This window comes from Sycon ciliatum, chromosome 7 (genome assembly GCF_964019385.1).
Source record: "Sycon ciliatum chromosome 7, ocSycCili1.1, whole genome shotgun sequence".
Lineage (NCBI taxonomy): Eukaryota > Metazoa > Porifera > Calcarea > Leucosolenida > Sycettidae > Sycon > Sycon ciliatum.
The window spans coordinates 27,035,371-27,051,744 of record NC_088649.1 but is presented as its reverse complement, the minus strand read 5'-3'; the positions used below and the strand labels follow the sequence as shown (position 1 = coordinate 27,051,744).

The following is a 16,374-nucleotide window of genomic DNA, read 5'->3' as shown; positions in this document are numbered from 1 at the left end:
GTGCATCTTCAGGAATCTTCTTTCCTAATCGCATTCAGCAGTCAGCTTCGAGGTCAAGAACGCGATGATTTTTCAGAAGGAATAATTTTCAAAATTTTTTAAATTTTGGAGAAGAAGCTTCCTTTCTAAAAAAAAGCGTTCCTTGCTTTCACGCAAGGTGCCTTGCCGGACATTTCGTCGACAGCACAGTGTCGGCACATTCACGTTTGTAGGCTGCAGACCCGGCAGACGTTTTGATCAGCCCAGCCTGGTGGTGAGATTTTGGACCCGGGAGTACTAAAAACTGCTCGCAGGCCAGGGTGCTCAGTTTCGCTCTATCCGATCGAGTAAGGCTTCCAGAAAGGCCCTCAGGTGCGCGGCCTGCGGTGCCATAATATACCTCTCCGTGTGCAAGGGGTACTAGTACTCAAGGGCTGATTTTATTTGCAACCGCGGGAAACGAAGTCACCAAGACATTTGAGGCTTTTGGAATTGGAGAATTTATTGAATTTAGGTATGGCTCTCGTCCCTTCTAGAGAACTAACCAAGACCCTGTAGGGGCAGAAGGACTTCTTTGGCTCAGTGAATACACTAGCTATGCGGTGGTCTAGTTAGTTTGAGTGTGTGGTTCGTATTCAAAGTGTTCCAAGCCGCAGTTCACTCGAAGGTCATCAAGGCTGGAAAGGACTGCCTGGTGTGTCCGAACGGTATGTTTTGCACTGAAGGCATTTTTGTATGAATTGTTGAAAGTGTCTTCTTGTTCGAAATGCAAAAGAGATGGTCGTAGATCCTTGGCCCACAACACCCCACTAAATAAAACTATGACCTGTCGTGAAATTATGTGAAATTGATCAACACAATCATCCACAAATTATCCTAGGCCAAAGTACTGCAAATGCAAATAATGGCATCCCTTTACCTAGGTCATGTTTGTAGGGCCTTATGCCACATCTTTGCTTGATTTCCTCATGCAAATCGTGTGCCTAGCTTCGAAAACACATTGCGCTAAGTGCCGAATATATACCTGTGAATCAGAACAACAGCACTCACTATTGCTTTCATGAGTGGTAATGGTCAGCTGAAAGGAAACTTCTATCCATCAAATCATAAGTAAAGTAATGACTAATCTCCTTGCTGCGCATGTGGTTCCTTCGTATTTACATGTACCGTAAAGTACCGCCAGAGCGCCCCACCATCTCGTCCTTTCGGGGTCGTATTGTGGAGGTGGTCTCCTGTCTGTAGGTTATACGACACGAACTTTGTACACATATTACACGTTCTGCAGACAATCTGTGCCTTCGAGCGGACACGAGCTCCACACAAAAACGTGCTTAGTGTGACCTACGTACACTAAGTTGCTCACACCGTACGAACTTCGTTGCACTCTGCCATACGATTTTCCTTTCCCTGGCTGTATTATATAAATCTGTCGCAGCAAAAAGCAAGGTGGGGCGCTCTTGCGGTACTTTACGGTATGTGCGCCTCTCTGTGTTCGGTGAATGATTTTGAATATTTGCGCACGACTTCAGGATAGTGCACATTGTATGCATGTACCTGCATATGTAATCCTTTCATGATTTAAAAATTAGGAGCCGTGCTTCTCATCACCGTGGCCAATTACGTTGCGTTTGGAGATTTGCACAAGTACAGTTGCTTGTCGATTATGCGGCAACCGCGGAATAAAATGAATATTCTGGACGACTGAAGCTACAAAGCCATCTTGTGTTAAATTAACAGATCAAAACAGTACTTCGAAGTACCTGTATTTATCACTAGTATTACCCTGAGACAGTCGTGCTCATCTCTAGAGACTGGCTTGTATTTAACTCTACGTAATGGCAACTTTCATGATGCTGACTGTCTACATTTACTTGAAGTAGGACTATAAATACTAAATATAAGGTCTATAAGGTGTCAGTGCGGTGCTGTTGGATACCCGACATGCCATGTGACTGACCGCCAGATACTAGTAAACGACATGCGATTGTACCGGTCACAGTGTAGCTGGGTTTTCACGAAAAAATGAAACTTATACTTCCTCCGCGTCATCGAAATTGTCGCAGTTTGACTAGTGACTTGTCACTTGTTACTGACAACTCCATAAGCTATACCATTCAAAACTTATTACACAGTATGATAGTCTGAAGGCTAGAGTAACGTTCCAGGACAGTTGGACTTAGAAATTTCACGCAGAGATGAAGGCCTCGTCCTCGTTGATGTCAATGGACGCAAAAATATCGTTCCAAAATAATTCAAGGAAGGTTGTAAGTTGGTCGCGCCTCATCTCAAACGCTTTGACTTTCTCAACAGGACAAGGCCTGCTATGCTTGTCGTCTGCTAGCTCTGGATGATTTCTACTTCACCACCAACGAAGTAAGAATACACGATCATTGCGAGGTCGGTTGATTACCATCGGCGGAATCACCTCGATCTTGAAATGAACTTTTTTTAGCCGTGGCATGTTCATTTATTTTAGCTGTGTGGTCACAGCTCATGCAGGTAAGGGTACTGTCACGTCCAGCGCGCCCTCTTTTTCTGCATCACTGGTACGGCATCTGCGCGTGCATCACTAGCACTACGTGTAGAGTCTACACGGCTCTTGCAGGTACACGTACAATCATGTACTGAGTGTCTCAGCCAGAGCGACAAATTTTATCGCTGTTGCATGCATCTAGTTTGCCGACCCCTCGATGTTTCTCCAAGCGCCGCTACTTGTTCCACGAAGTCATTCTCACCCCAGCTAAGGTAATAGTGATGAGGCTTGAGTGAAAGGCCATAAGCACGAGAAATGTGCGGGCTGCAACGCCTGACTGATCTCAACGAGTCGAAATTACCATCGCAGCGACATCAGCGAAGAAATCGCGTCTAGTTCAAAGATTTCAGCTTCCAATAACAGAAAATAGAACTTTGCCGTCACCCTATATTGATGACTATCGCCTATGTCCAATTCCTTGCCTCTGGTACGAGAGCTGGTGAGTAAATACCCCGTTTTATGTCAAAAGTCAAACTGCGACAATTTCGATGACGCGGAGGAAGTACGATTGTGAGAAAAGTTCAGAAACCACACTTACACATACACACACACGCACACACACACACACACACACACACACACACACACACATGCGCGCACGCACGCGCGTGCACACACACACACACACTTGTCCTGTTCTGTTGAGCCACTACCACAACTTAGCACAAGGATCGCATCGGCCCCAAAGGGGCAGTAGAGCGAAAGTGAGAGGTGTTGGCTTCGAGTTCACCTATCCCTACGGTGAACGCAACCTCGATCGAAAGTCATGCCAAACGGATTTATCTACCACGAGCGAGCGCGTGCGCGTATACAAAACGGAGGAAGGATTACTTACTCTCCCTGTATGATGTTTCTGTTGAATTCGTGAACAATGTCATTGATGTTTTTCCATGCATGTTTTTGAATATGCGAGCATAACTTCCAACATCAAGCACATTCTTGCTTCTCATCAGCATGTACAAGTTTATGTTGGGCACTTATGTAGCGTTTGTTTTACCGGCTGCGTTTGTTGGTGCTTGCAGGTCATTGGCATGCTGTCTGTTTCACAGCTCGTGTAACAGGTTCACCTTACAGCTATGAATGCAATGTAGCGTGTTGAAGCCAATTCGGTATGACGTGATGCCTAATTTCCTGGTGTTACCAAAATTGCGAGTATGCAAGTAATCGTCAAGCCTGCCTTGTTACGCCTGGTTCTGGCTCTGCGTTCTCGTATACTTCATGCAATGTTACAAGGAATACTGCTCCCTTCTCAAGTAATTCATTGGCACCAAAACGCTCGGCTATGCCCTGTAACTTTGCTGTGCGGTTTGTGCCTTGCCAATGTTGTGTATCAGTTCATGATCTGTGCTTGCTGGTCTGGTTGTTTTCTCTCGCACAATTGAGGCGCTGTAGCACAGTGTACAGTGTCGATCATCCTGCCCAGGCTCTGATTTCACGTACCACAGTACGGTTTCTCTTGTTGCTCACTGTAATGTGCATGATACAAGCTCCTTGGTACTCCATCATCACCAGGTGCTGTTGCTGCCATTGTTGGACCCTCCTGGTATCCTTCTCGCAATGACCGAACGTTGTTCCAACAACTGCACAACTCGCTCTTAGTTGTCACATTCGGATTGGTCTCTTTCCAGTCTTTCGAATTGAGTGAGTGCGTAAACTTGTATGAGTTGGTGAAGCAAAAGCCGTGCGCCGGCAAACATTCAATGTCCGGGTGTAATGACGCACCAAGGTCCCGGGACTTGCGTCCAATTCCTGAGTGATTTTTGTGTGCCTAGCCTCTAGGTATCATACCATATTTGTTTGGTTCAACCGTTTTGGATGCCATTCACTGTATTCTGTGTGTATGTTATCCAAGAAATCTCCCATATTTTTGGGTGGACAAACCTCGCCATAAGTCAGTAACCTGGCATTTTGCACTAACAGAACTCCTAGGATATCAGCACCGTCTCAGTACCTGGGGACAGTTGTAAAGAAAAAGAAAAATATCCTTGGCCCACAATGCCCCACTAAATAATCCGAAGGGTGTCGCGAAGACGACAATTTCCTTACCTTTCTTTCGTGGACGAAAAAAGACACTTCGCTTCGTCCGTTGTGCATGAAATGAAACATGAGGGTAGTGTTTATCAATAAAAATAGGTATCATGCACGAAGGAATGGCGAAAAGGTACTATGCTCGAGCGCTGGTCGTCGTCTTGTTTGTCAATTTTGAGTCCCATTGAGAATTTTCTTCTCCAGACCTCTCAAATTTCCCGCGGTTGCAAATAAAAGTGCAACTTCTAGACGACTTTTTTGAATTTGGCGCACGGACTAGACTGTGTTGCGGCAGTTGAGTGGGGTCCGCGATGGTTGCGATTCGGGGATTTCCCGGTTTCGCGGCTGTCGCATCGCAAAAAAGCGGGATTCACAGAAGCTTTTTTTTGCGATGCGACACGCGATGCGACGCGATCTGCGACGGATGCGTGCGAGGCGAACTCGCGAAATACCATTCACAGAAGAAGTCAGCGATGCAACAACGTCTTGCTGATTTGGGTACGGGGTGATTCGTAATTTTTTAACATTGAGTCATTTCTTAACAAATCGGTAAAATATCTCATTGCAAGCACCTGCAAAAAGTCACGTCAAATTTCTTTTTGCCATTGCCATTGCCAATGTTCTGTCAAGTTCGCCTCCAAAATTGAGACTGATATTCCTTCAGGAAGTGACATTGCAAGAGCTTTCAGTCTGCATGTGCGCGATGTTTACGGTAAAATAGAGTATAAGAGTGTCATAGCCGCTGGTTTCAACCTCGAGTGACAACATATGTAGCTGAATAGGAAGCATATGATAGCTACATACTGGAAACGACGCCTGGGAAGGAGGAATGTCGGTGTGTTGGCCCTAGTAATGGCCAAACATTGGCAATCACTGAATTTGATAACAGATGTTGATCACAATTACACATGAAATCAGGGTGATACACATGTTGCTATGTAAGCTTGAATGGCTTGTATTTGGATGAACATGATCTTGATCCAGTCTTGCTGGACCATCCTGAAGGCGTAGGGTCTCCTTCTATTGAAAACTGACTTGAAATTGTGCTGCTAAGGCCTATTTTACCACGATGTTAAGAAATGACCACAACAAACAAGTATGCGGAAAAATTGCAGAAGATTTTTGGCGATGCGACGCGATCTGCGACGGACGCGTGCGATGCGAACTCGCGAAATACCATTCACAGAAGAAGTCTGTGATGAGACAACATCTTGCTGATTTGGCTACGTCACCATGATATTCGCGTGGTTTGATACAACTTGTACTAATTTATAAGCAACTATTGCACCCTTGTACAACTTTGCTGTAGAAAAGGTCAAAATCGTACGCCAAATCGCTAGCGCATCGCATCGCATCGCAAAAGTTGAGCCAAGCTCAACTTCTGCGATGGCCTGCGATGGCCCAGTTGCGGCAGTTGTGTGGAGTGCGACATGACTGCGATTTGGGGTTTTCCCGGTTTCGTGCCTGGAGCATCGCGTGTCGCATGCGACGCATTTTTCCCCCCTTTTTATTTTCCCAGTACATGTACGTAGGTTGGTTAGTTGGTTGTGTTTATTTGAATTCGCAAACCGAACGGACTGAACATGTCCAATGACAAGGAAACGAATGAAGTCCAAGTAACCCAGGAATGGGGACACAGATAGAAAGAAAATATGGGAACAGAAGGCTCTCAGCAAAGGAAGAAGAGAAAGGAAGGAAAGAAAAAGAATAATGGAGAAGAAGCTTTTAGCAAAGGGAGAAAGGAAAGGATGAAGGAGAAAATGGGGAGACACATCGTGGTCACGGCCAAAGCCGGAGTAGCGGCAGGACACAGTAGACATAACAGCACCAGGAACAAGCACGCATGAAGCATGGGCCATGACGGCCCAGAAGCGGGAGACACCGACAGGAAGAGAGAACAGAAGAGAAGAGAGATAAATCGAAGCATTGCACATCGACATGTACGCCCACACATCCACACATCCACACACTCACACATCCACACATTCACACACACACACACACACGCACACACACACACGTACACGTACATACCCACAGTTGCATACTCTTGTTTATGCACTCTTGATTTATGATACGACTGTAAACAATTTTTTATCCACTGCACATGCGACGAGCTGCGACAGCGACACACGGTTCACAATAGAGAGGTTCCGGGGTACGATTTTCCGTGCCAAAATCCGTATGGGCGCTACGGATTTTTTCCAGGCGTGCTCCATACGATTTTTTGGCACGGAGAATCCGTGTGGACTGGCTTTCATACGAACCATGTTTCGTATGGAGATTTTGCGTCATCGGGTGCAGAAAGATTTTTCGCGTACAAATTTGGTACGAGAAACATCGATTTTTCGCGGGAAGTTTTGATTTCGGTACAAATTTCAAAATAAAAAGACATAGCGCGGGAATGTGACGTGTTTGCGATCGTAACCTAGGCAATGACGGCAAAACACATAAGTTCCGTACCCCGGAACTTTTCACTGCTCGAAAACGACGTATGAAAAATCCGTAGAGCCTCCACGGATTTTGGCACGAAAAATCGTACTCCGGAACCTCCCTAATACATGTTTGCGACATCCTCATATTCTGCTTTGTTCATATTGTAGTTATATGATTCTTAGGTTTGTGTATGGGATTGAGGCCTTTGGCCTCTGGTTGGTGGATCTAATCTATCCTCCCCACCGCATCTGACGCCTGATCACGGAGTGGTGGCGTCCCACGGAAGCGGAAGTAGACAATAGAGAGGTTCCGGGGTACGATTTTCCGTGCCAAAATCCGTGTGGGTGCTACGGATTTTTTCCAGGCGTGCTCCATACGATTTTTCTGAACGGAGAATCCGTGTGGACTGGCTTTCATACGAACCATGTTTCGTGTGGAGATTTTGCGTCATCGGGCGCAGAAAGATTTTTCGCGTACAAATTTGGTACGAGAAACATCGATTTTTCGCGGGAAGTTTTGATTTCGGTACAAATTTTCAAAATAAAAAGGCATAGCGCGGGAATGTGACGTGTTTGCGATCGTAACCTAGGCAATGACGGCAAACACATAAGTTCCGTACCCCGGAACTTTTCACTGCTCGAAAACGACGTATAAAAAATCCGTAGAGCCTCCACGGATTTTGGCACGAAAAATCGTACTCCGGAACCTCCCTATTAGTGAGGTTCTGCCACACGGTATAACGTGCCAAAGTACGTATGGAAACTTCGCCGTGGTACGGGATTTAGTTTGATACGGATTTTTTCATACCGTTTTCCGTGTGAAGCGCTGTTCACACGGACCGGACTCCGTGTGAAAAGTGAGCGTACAGAGTACATGTGGCGGGGTTTTCGTGCATGGTTCGAGCATGCTACGTACAGCAGAACCGGTGCAACGTACGAAAAATCCGTGTCACACTGAACTGCAGTTGACACGGAGTTTGGTACGTAGTTCCGTGTAGCAGAACCTCTCTACTGTGAGAGAGTGAGTCTGTGCACAAATAGTATGTATGATTACGCGTCTGCGTGAATGTGCACGTGTGTGTCTGTGTGTACGTGTGTGTGTGTGTATGTGTGGTGTGTGTGTGTGGTGTGTGAATGTGTGTGCGTGTGTGTGTGTGTGTGATGTGTGTATGTGTGTGTGTGTGTGTGCGCGGGCGTGTGTGAGTGCGAGCATGTGTGTGTGTGTGTGTGCGCGCGTGTGTGTATGTGTGTGGGTGGGTGGGTGCACATGGTTGGTATGTGGTGTTTATGTGAGAGTATGATAATAATCTCTTCAATAATATTAATATCTTTATTTCAAGATTACCCAACGCCGGCGAACGCCCTATCAGGTTGATCTCCTATTTGAACATGCACATATGTGTGTGTATGATGTGCCCTAGCTCACTTATAATATTATTATTATTATGTTATACACGTAGATCATGTCCATGATGCCTTTCCTCTGCGCAGGTCCACCGCACTATTGTTTTTAAGATTAACATCATTATTACTTCTGCATATGCATTACATACTATGATCATGCTGGCTTCATCCCTTATCTCCTAAGCTACCCCCCCCCCCCCCCCCCCCGGTGCGTCTGCCCAGTGTTGACTCCGAGACCCACGGTCGGACGAGCTGCCCAGGCCTCACCACCACTGCCGTTTCCGTTCTGCCTTCTCGATACATACGTATGTACACTGTATAATGTGCACATTCACATGTCTGAAGGTTTGTGGTTTTTCAATAAAAAATAAATAAATAAATCCATGTGTGATGTAGATAAGATATGGATGCAAGATGCGACCCGCAGTGACTATCATGACATCGTATCCAGCTCGATTACCACAAGAACAATCTAAAACGTAGATGCTGCTACAAATCCAGTATGCCTATAATATAACAAGATTAACATTCTTCTGATTGCATAGTGGCCGATAGTGATACAACCAAGAGTCTTGATACAACGAAATGCACTTTACTCACTGGTGCCTATGTCCGACGATATGTACAATGTGGTTACTGCCTGCACGGACAGTGTTCAGCAAGGATCCCAAACCGTTGAAAGTTCCACGCCGATCCAATGACAAGGAAGTCAGCACCAGCATCCACAATGACGTATCTCACCGTGACTTGAAGTATGGCCCTTACTTTGAACCAAATGACTATGTATCATAACAGTGCAATCTTCGTCAATTCTCTAGTCCAACTACAAAAATGCAACTTGTCTCCCGAGCTCCATCGCTCTCAAACCTTGATTGGATTGAAAAGAAAGGCAGCATCTTGGTTTTGGTATAGCTATACCTTGGTAATTGTATTCAGAACGCAGTTGCGTCGATCCCCAAAATGCGTAGATGTACCTGGGATAAGTAGGATATTGACCCGCGTACTCGGGTGTTACCGTACCCTCATATCATCCCTCCTGCTACGCAGTCGGGATGATATTCGGGAGGTAACACCCTCGTACTTGGGTAATATCCTATACATAGTACGACCTCACAGCCTTATAACTGTAAAAATGCCCGCAGATGAGTGCATCCGCGGGCAAAAAGGCCATGGACACTTTTGATTCCCGCGGGAATCGCCCGCAGGAATATCTCCATGGTGACTTTCCTGTAAACGTGGATTTGCCTGTTGTGTGAATCGCCTAGGCCCTCTTTATGTCTTTCCCGGCCTGCCGAGCATAATAGGGAGGTTCTGCTCTACGTTTTGGGAACGCGACGCAAAGAATCACGCGAACTTTCTTCGCGTTCCCGTAACGTAAAGAAATGCTGTTCTGCTCTACGTTTCACCTACAGTCCTTTCCCAAACGACCAATCACGGCTGTTCCGAGTGCGACATTTATCAATATGGCGGCGTACCGTAGCAACCCGCATCGCAACAGCTCGCGTACGCACAGCGTGCCGACGCGTGCAGTCTTTCTGCACATTTTTCAAATTTATCGAAGAAAGTTTTTGTTTTTGGGGCGATGGATTCGTGCCTTGGAGAGGTCGTATGAGGCCATGCTGGAGGAGAATAAGTCTACCAAGACCTGGAAGCCTCCCTTCGGCGAAGTACTGAAGCTAGTATGTCCTGGAGTCAATACAGGAATTGTTTTCAAGACGATGCAGTGTAATAAATTCTAGTATGTAGTGCATCATGGAATTAGTTGTGTTTGAAACTTCCGAACTAGAAGGGGGCACGTTTGCTTGACTCACTACCATCATGACGTGAACAGATGGAACCCCACTGCTCTTATTCTAGAACATGTTCTCCCCTGAGGACAGCTTACAGCCAGATTTCCGTGCATAAGAAAAGAGCACAAATAAATCGTTAGACTGATTGCAATTCATCTTGGAGAAGGAGAAGGATAGAATTCGATCGTCTGCTACTCTCTCAACGCAAAGTTGATGACATAGCAGCTACATGTACGTCTCTTCATGCGTAACCCTTCACCACCCTGCTCTCCATACTATTCCAGATCAGCACTAACTGAACATTGAAGTGTTTCATTTCCAGTAGAATGTGCTCCTCCAATAAGTGCGGCATTGGAGGCGGTGATATTTATTGCCACAGTTGCACTGCTGATCTTCGTCATGGAAGAAGCAATGGATGATGGTCAAGTCAACCAGTGGGCTTGCAGTGATAAGCAAAGTACCACAATACATCATCAAGTGTCATAGCATGGCGGAGTTGGTTGCCCGCAACGCTTCCATGTTGGTGTTGTTAGTGTACAAATATATGAAATAGAGGATATCTTCCAGTCTCTAACTTATATAGCACATGGACCTGCTATAGGTGTTATTTTATCAATGCTTGTTTCAAGTCACAGAATTATTTAGCTTCTTACAGCTTTGATTTAATTCGCCGTATTGTAGTTAATGTGAAGAAGAGGTTGATGCGACTTCGGCGATACTTTGGGATTGTGTGTTGCTCCCTACGTGGGAGCTTAAGCTTAGCGCTTGCGCTATTCCTGCCGACTTGAATTCTCACTTGAACGACTTGTTATTTTAAAATGAATTCATGGACATCTGTCAATTCAGCAGGTGAACTGCATTGCCATCAAGCCCTGAGCCGGCTCCATAGGAATGGCACGGTCATGAAGATGCGTGATGCTGTGTATCTTATTCGCATCAGAATAATAATCTGGTTGTTTCGGCTACACACTCCGGTAGCAACAGATACTCTGCATAATGCAGCTTGTACAGTAGTCCTCACTAAAGAAGAAAGCAGTTTAGGAGGGACTCTAGTGAGGAGTGTACGAGGATAGCCTATTAGTGTTCTACATAATCATTTGCATATTGAACATGTTACATGTAATTATCATGAACGCCGAGAGTGGTAAAACCGGGTACGACCATCACCAGCGGCTGCGGCCCTGTCCTGAGTGCCATGCTGTGCTTAGTGCTGATGTAGTGAAAGATATATAAGCTGCATCATGGTTGCCGTTTGTTGTTGTTCAATTACTTAGTATTTCAGTATGGTCTTTACGCATGCACATATGTGCTTTTCAGCAGGATCGTCGAAAGACTACATTGTGCGTGGCCTAAATCTGCAGTAACACTAGTAATACAAAAAACCCATGCCTATGTGTCTACACGTACGGCCTCAGACAGATGGGGAATCTTGCATCTCTAACATTTAAATTCTCTACACAGTGTCCTGTTTCTACATACATTTCGAAAGCATGAATTTCAAAAAATGTTCATTGGATGCATGTCTGATTTGTACTTGCTGACATCCAGAACGAAGCATGCACGGATCCCTCCTATGGCGGAAGAAACCGGGGTCTTCGTTGGACATTGAGGCAGGAGAACACACCTCCACTCGTCCTGCATATATCAGCAAACACTTGCAATTGACGTCCAAGTACGCCACGCAAATCGACTTGGGCACGAAAACGATAATCTGGGCGGCAATGAAAATATAACTACGACGTAGGAAAAGGACAAACCTTTCAATGAAAATTGGCGTGAAAGCTGCCAAAAATTCTGCACCCCTTAGGAGGAAGCCTCGAATGTGAGCCAATTCTGATAAACGCCAATGGCCGGCACGACGAGGAAGAACGAAACGAAAAAGATCGTAACTTCACTTTCCCATTACGCATTTTGACGATCAAAATATCTGCTTCCGCAGCTTGAAGGCAGGAAGGTGAATTCGCTTAGACTTCGCGAATCCAGCGTAGAAAACGGCTGGAATCGACAGAAACATAGGCGAAACCTTGCCGAATATTTCCAGAGATTTGAAAAAGGCAGCAAGGTCGCGTACGACAGCATCATGGATCACTGGGGCGACGGGAAAATGTCGTACCGTACATAATGTCGCTGGATTATGCATGCATAACAGCCGTGCAATCCCGATATAACAGATTTCGAGGGTTTTTTTGCCGGGAAACGTTCTCAAGCTTGAGAAATTTCGAATTTGTCTAGTTTTGGGGTATGTATGAAATAGGGTTATCGGCCTGGTCGAGCAGTGAAGGCTTCTTCCACATCCCTCGAATTATTTCATATGAAAGGTTATCAGTTTGGCAATGCCCTGCCGCCAGGAGAATGCAAACAACGCGATAGAATGCGTCCCGGGTGGTAGGGATCATTTTTCTAAGTGCTAGAAAATAGCCGACATCGATGCGAAAGTCGGCCTCAAAGTCGACATGGACGTCTTGAACAGGTGAGATCTTTCAATATATCAATGGAGAACACCCTAAAGAATATATGTATAGTGTTTCTATGCTTCTAACCCTTGTGTGCTCAAGTGAAAATTGAACATATTTGGACGTGAATATATCACCAGACAAAACCTGATACTGTAGTACATTTATCATTCAATGGGTATACAGTATACAACCACAATACAAACACGAGCTGGAGAATGAATGGACAGGAGAAGAGTTGGTTACCCATTGCTATTCGACAAAGAGAAGCACATACTAAAAGTTGAATTGGATTAAAAGGTATTTACAATTCACAATTACATGTATCACTTTCTGCGACGTAACACTTGCGGCGAGGAAATGCCTGTTGCGCACTGTCGCAAGCAGTTGTAGGGCCACTGTCCCAGAAGTTGGCAAAAGCATAACTCTTGCCAAGCGCGTTGTACACAAATAGAGTGCAGTTCACTAGGCTGGGTGCACGTGAGGGTACTACGCACTGCACTTAGAATAGATGCCACAGAAACAAAACAGATTGTCAATCGTCTGTCGTGATTGCAGCTCATCGCAGGTGTTGCATGTTGCGCATTGTGGAAAGCAGTTCATGTATTGGGAATTGAGCTTCAGTAATAACAGAAAGAGGATTCCAGAGGATGACCGCCACCGCTGACAAACACTCTTCTGTGCAAAGTTTTGATGACGATGCTTGATTGAGACGTTAACCTGCAATGGAAAATAAACAGCAGATGATACTGATTATATATTAGGTACGGATTATACCAGGAGTATGAGGGGTATACGGCGAACATTTTCGAGAGTGCGTTAGGACGAGGGACAATTGGGGGATTCGGTATACACAGAGTGCGAATGGTATAATCCACTTGCATGGTACTTTCCTAAATACAGAGCGTGACCAACACGAAAGCTTAGCTCACATTCGAAGGGGCGCAACGGGACGCAACGTAAGGATTGACGGGCATCGACGGAACGGTTATGACGCCGACAGACAGCGTCCAATGTGAACACCAGGAACGGGAACGCAACCGTTCTACCCTACAGATTGGGAAGCGAGGGGAAGAGTTGGATCAGTTCAACTTTTCAGACCGTAGACGGGGACGCAAGCGTACAAAACAACTGCATTCGAGTGTGAACAGGGGATGTGTCGTGCGCTGACCCCTCCCGATGCGCACAACAGCACACTTAGGTTTTTTAACATTTCAAACACGATCAACACTACGCTTCCCATGATAACTCGCCGAATGGCTAGCACAACTGATTCAAATTTTAGGAAGATAAGATTTCGTGTCACTTCTTGAAAATTTGCATTAGCTGCTACATGTCGTGTCATACTACATGTTGTGTCTTACGAATCGTACAAGATTTTACAGCTCACCCCGGCCGTCCCAACAGGCCCTTACGTCCCATACCGTCAGCGTTACGTCGAATGTGAACTAGGCTTAAAGTTTCCTTATTCTCGAAGTGACCCATGTGAACCGAGCGGGATATATCGCTGAATATATCCCGCTTAGAACGGCCGCTGATTGGCAAATGGTGTTATATTTGAGATGAGTTCTATATCACTCAACTTTATATCACAAATGCTGGCGCACTTACATGAGGAAGGGACGGATCCATACACGTGCACGCATCAAATACTCTGCCAACAGCCAGTCAGCGATGATTACAAATATACAGTGCAGCAACCCTGGACAGCAAGAGAGAATGTCCACACCAGAGAGCCTGAAAATGAAGTTATACTCTGATGAACGATTCACATACAAGAATATTGGTGTCCAAAGTGAGAACAAGTCTAGATCACTCAATTAGACAGAACAATCTTGAGTGTACACTTACACGAGAAAAGGACGAATCCATAGGCGTGCATACAATGCATACATGTCATGTTGAATACGCCGCCAGCATCAAGGCGGTGGGAACTACAACTGCATGCATACAGTGCAGCAGCCCTAGGCAACATCTCACTAAAATAGAAGATATGGCGGGCAGATGATTACGGTTATAGAACAGATGTCATTTTATGGTGCATGCCATTACAAAAACCAGCATTTTTATGGAACGGATGGTACCAATACGGCGAAATGTCTACGGATTCAAGATAAATCACAACAGACTTAAGCAAGAACATGGTAAAACTGAGCAATGGACTGGCACATTCAAGACTGATTCATACTTCATTTCATGAACGCAATGCGCACAGGCGATGGACCAAACAAGTAACTCAACTCAAGATCAAGTCAACTTTCTCGCCACAAACAGCCGTTGTGACGTGTTTCCCTTACGCAAAGCGAAGTGTGAATGAGGCTTTACTCTACAGATCCAAAACTGTAAACCAGTGAAGACTACAGCTTAGAAGACGGTATTATAATGTTGTGCATTGTACTTGCCAAATGTGTGTGATACTCTATGTAACATACATGTAGATAGGGCCAAGCAAGCACAGCAAGTTCTGAATTTTGGGTATTTGGAGCTCGTGAACAGATCAGATTTGTCTTGTAAGTGATAGGTATTGCTTACCTCTATATGTTGCCGCCTTCGTGCTGGCCGAAAACGCTGCGTGCTCTGGCGATAATTCGGCTTGAAATTAGGTGCATAAAAATGCCATTTTCAGCTTCGTTCACAACATTTTCGATATACGTCTCCTCTACGAAACTTCACTAAAAATATATCTGCCGAAAGAGCGTCCCGTCAAGAATACATGGTGTGAAATAAAACGAGGTGGTGCAAAGTAAAACGACGTAGGCCATGTAAAACGGCTTCCATCTCTCAGAACCAATTTAGGACAGTTCTCAAATTTGAGAACATTTTTTCGCTTTCGCGGCAAAAATCAGTCAAGAATCTGTTATATCGGGATTAGTGGGAGAGGTCTTTTTTTTGCGCGTCTGGGAAAGTACTGCTAGAGAAGTCACGTGGAATGTGTACTGGGATTTTCCCTTCCATATTTGGCAGTTTTCTGCATGCAGTTGATCGATACCCAGCAAATCCGTACGCATTTTCTCTGCGTGTGCCACAACGTAGAGAACCCCATCTCCGCGTAGAAATCTGGAGCCAAAACACGCGAAGCCGTAGACTCTAACCCAGACACCTCCTCTCTACGTGATTTCTCTACGTTTCACGTATAGCAGAACCTCCCTAGTATACCTCGCAAGGGGTACTCAAGCCTAGTTCACATTCGAAGCAACGACGACGGTACGGGACGTAAGGGCTTGTCGGGAGGGCTGGGTTGAGCTGTAAAATCCTGTATGATTCGTACGACACGACATGCAGCAGTCGTTGCGACGTTAACTGTCGAACGGTGCGAGTCATAAGGCATGGTCCGTGACGGGGTGACTTTTGGACCTAATTTCTCGTTTTCCGGGACTGCTTTTCAATTATTTCTTCTTGAAAGAAGCGAAATCAAGTTCACAATATAGGTCGTCCCTCGTAATACATAATCTCTGGGACTTGACAAATGTTATGTATTAACGGGGTTTATGTACTAAACGAAAGTGTACATAACTTGCTTGTGTACCAGAATTTTTCACTTTTTTCAACTTTTTTGAGTGTTTCTTGCTACCATGACTAGAGAGCGAGATAATCTTGATTCCCTCGATATAACATAAAATTATGTTATGACAGTCACAGTCAGCGACGATTCTACAGTTTACATGATACATGTCCAGCCGCCCCTGTACAGTCACTCGGGAAAACAACAGAGCTTTGTCGGTTTGTGATGTGCGCTCTTATTTCTATGCTAA

At 45.3% G+C, this 16,374-nt stretch overlaps 1 long non-coding RNA gene across 1 annotated transcript; it reads right to left on the bottom strand.

Moving 5' to 3' along the window:
- Positions 1–12,855: 12,855 nt before the first annotated feature.
- Positions 12,856–15,504, bottom strand: LOC135820634 (uncharacterized). The gene is made up of 3 exons (XR_010554150.1): positions 15,155–15,504; positions 14,234–14,324; positions 12,856–13,342 (listed from the first exon to the last, which is right to left on the bottom strand). It is a non-coding gene; the product is annotated as an uncharacterized LOC135820634 (long non-coding RNA).
- Positions 15,505–16,374: the final 870 nt, after the last annotated feature.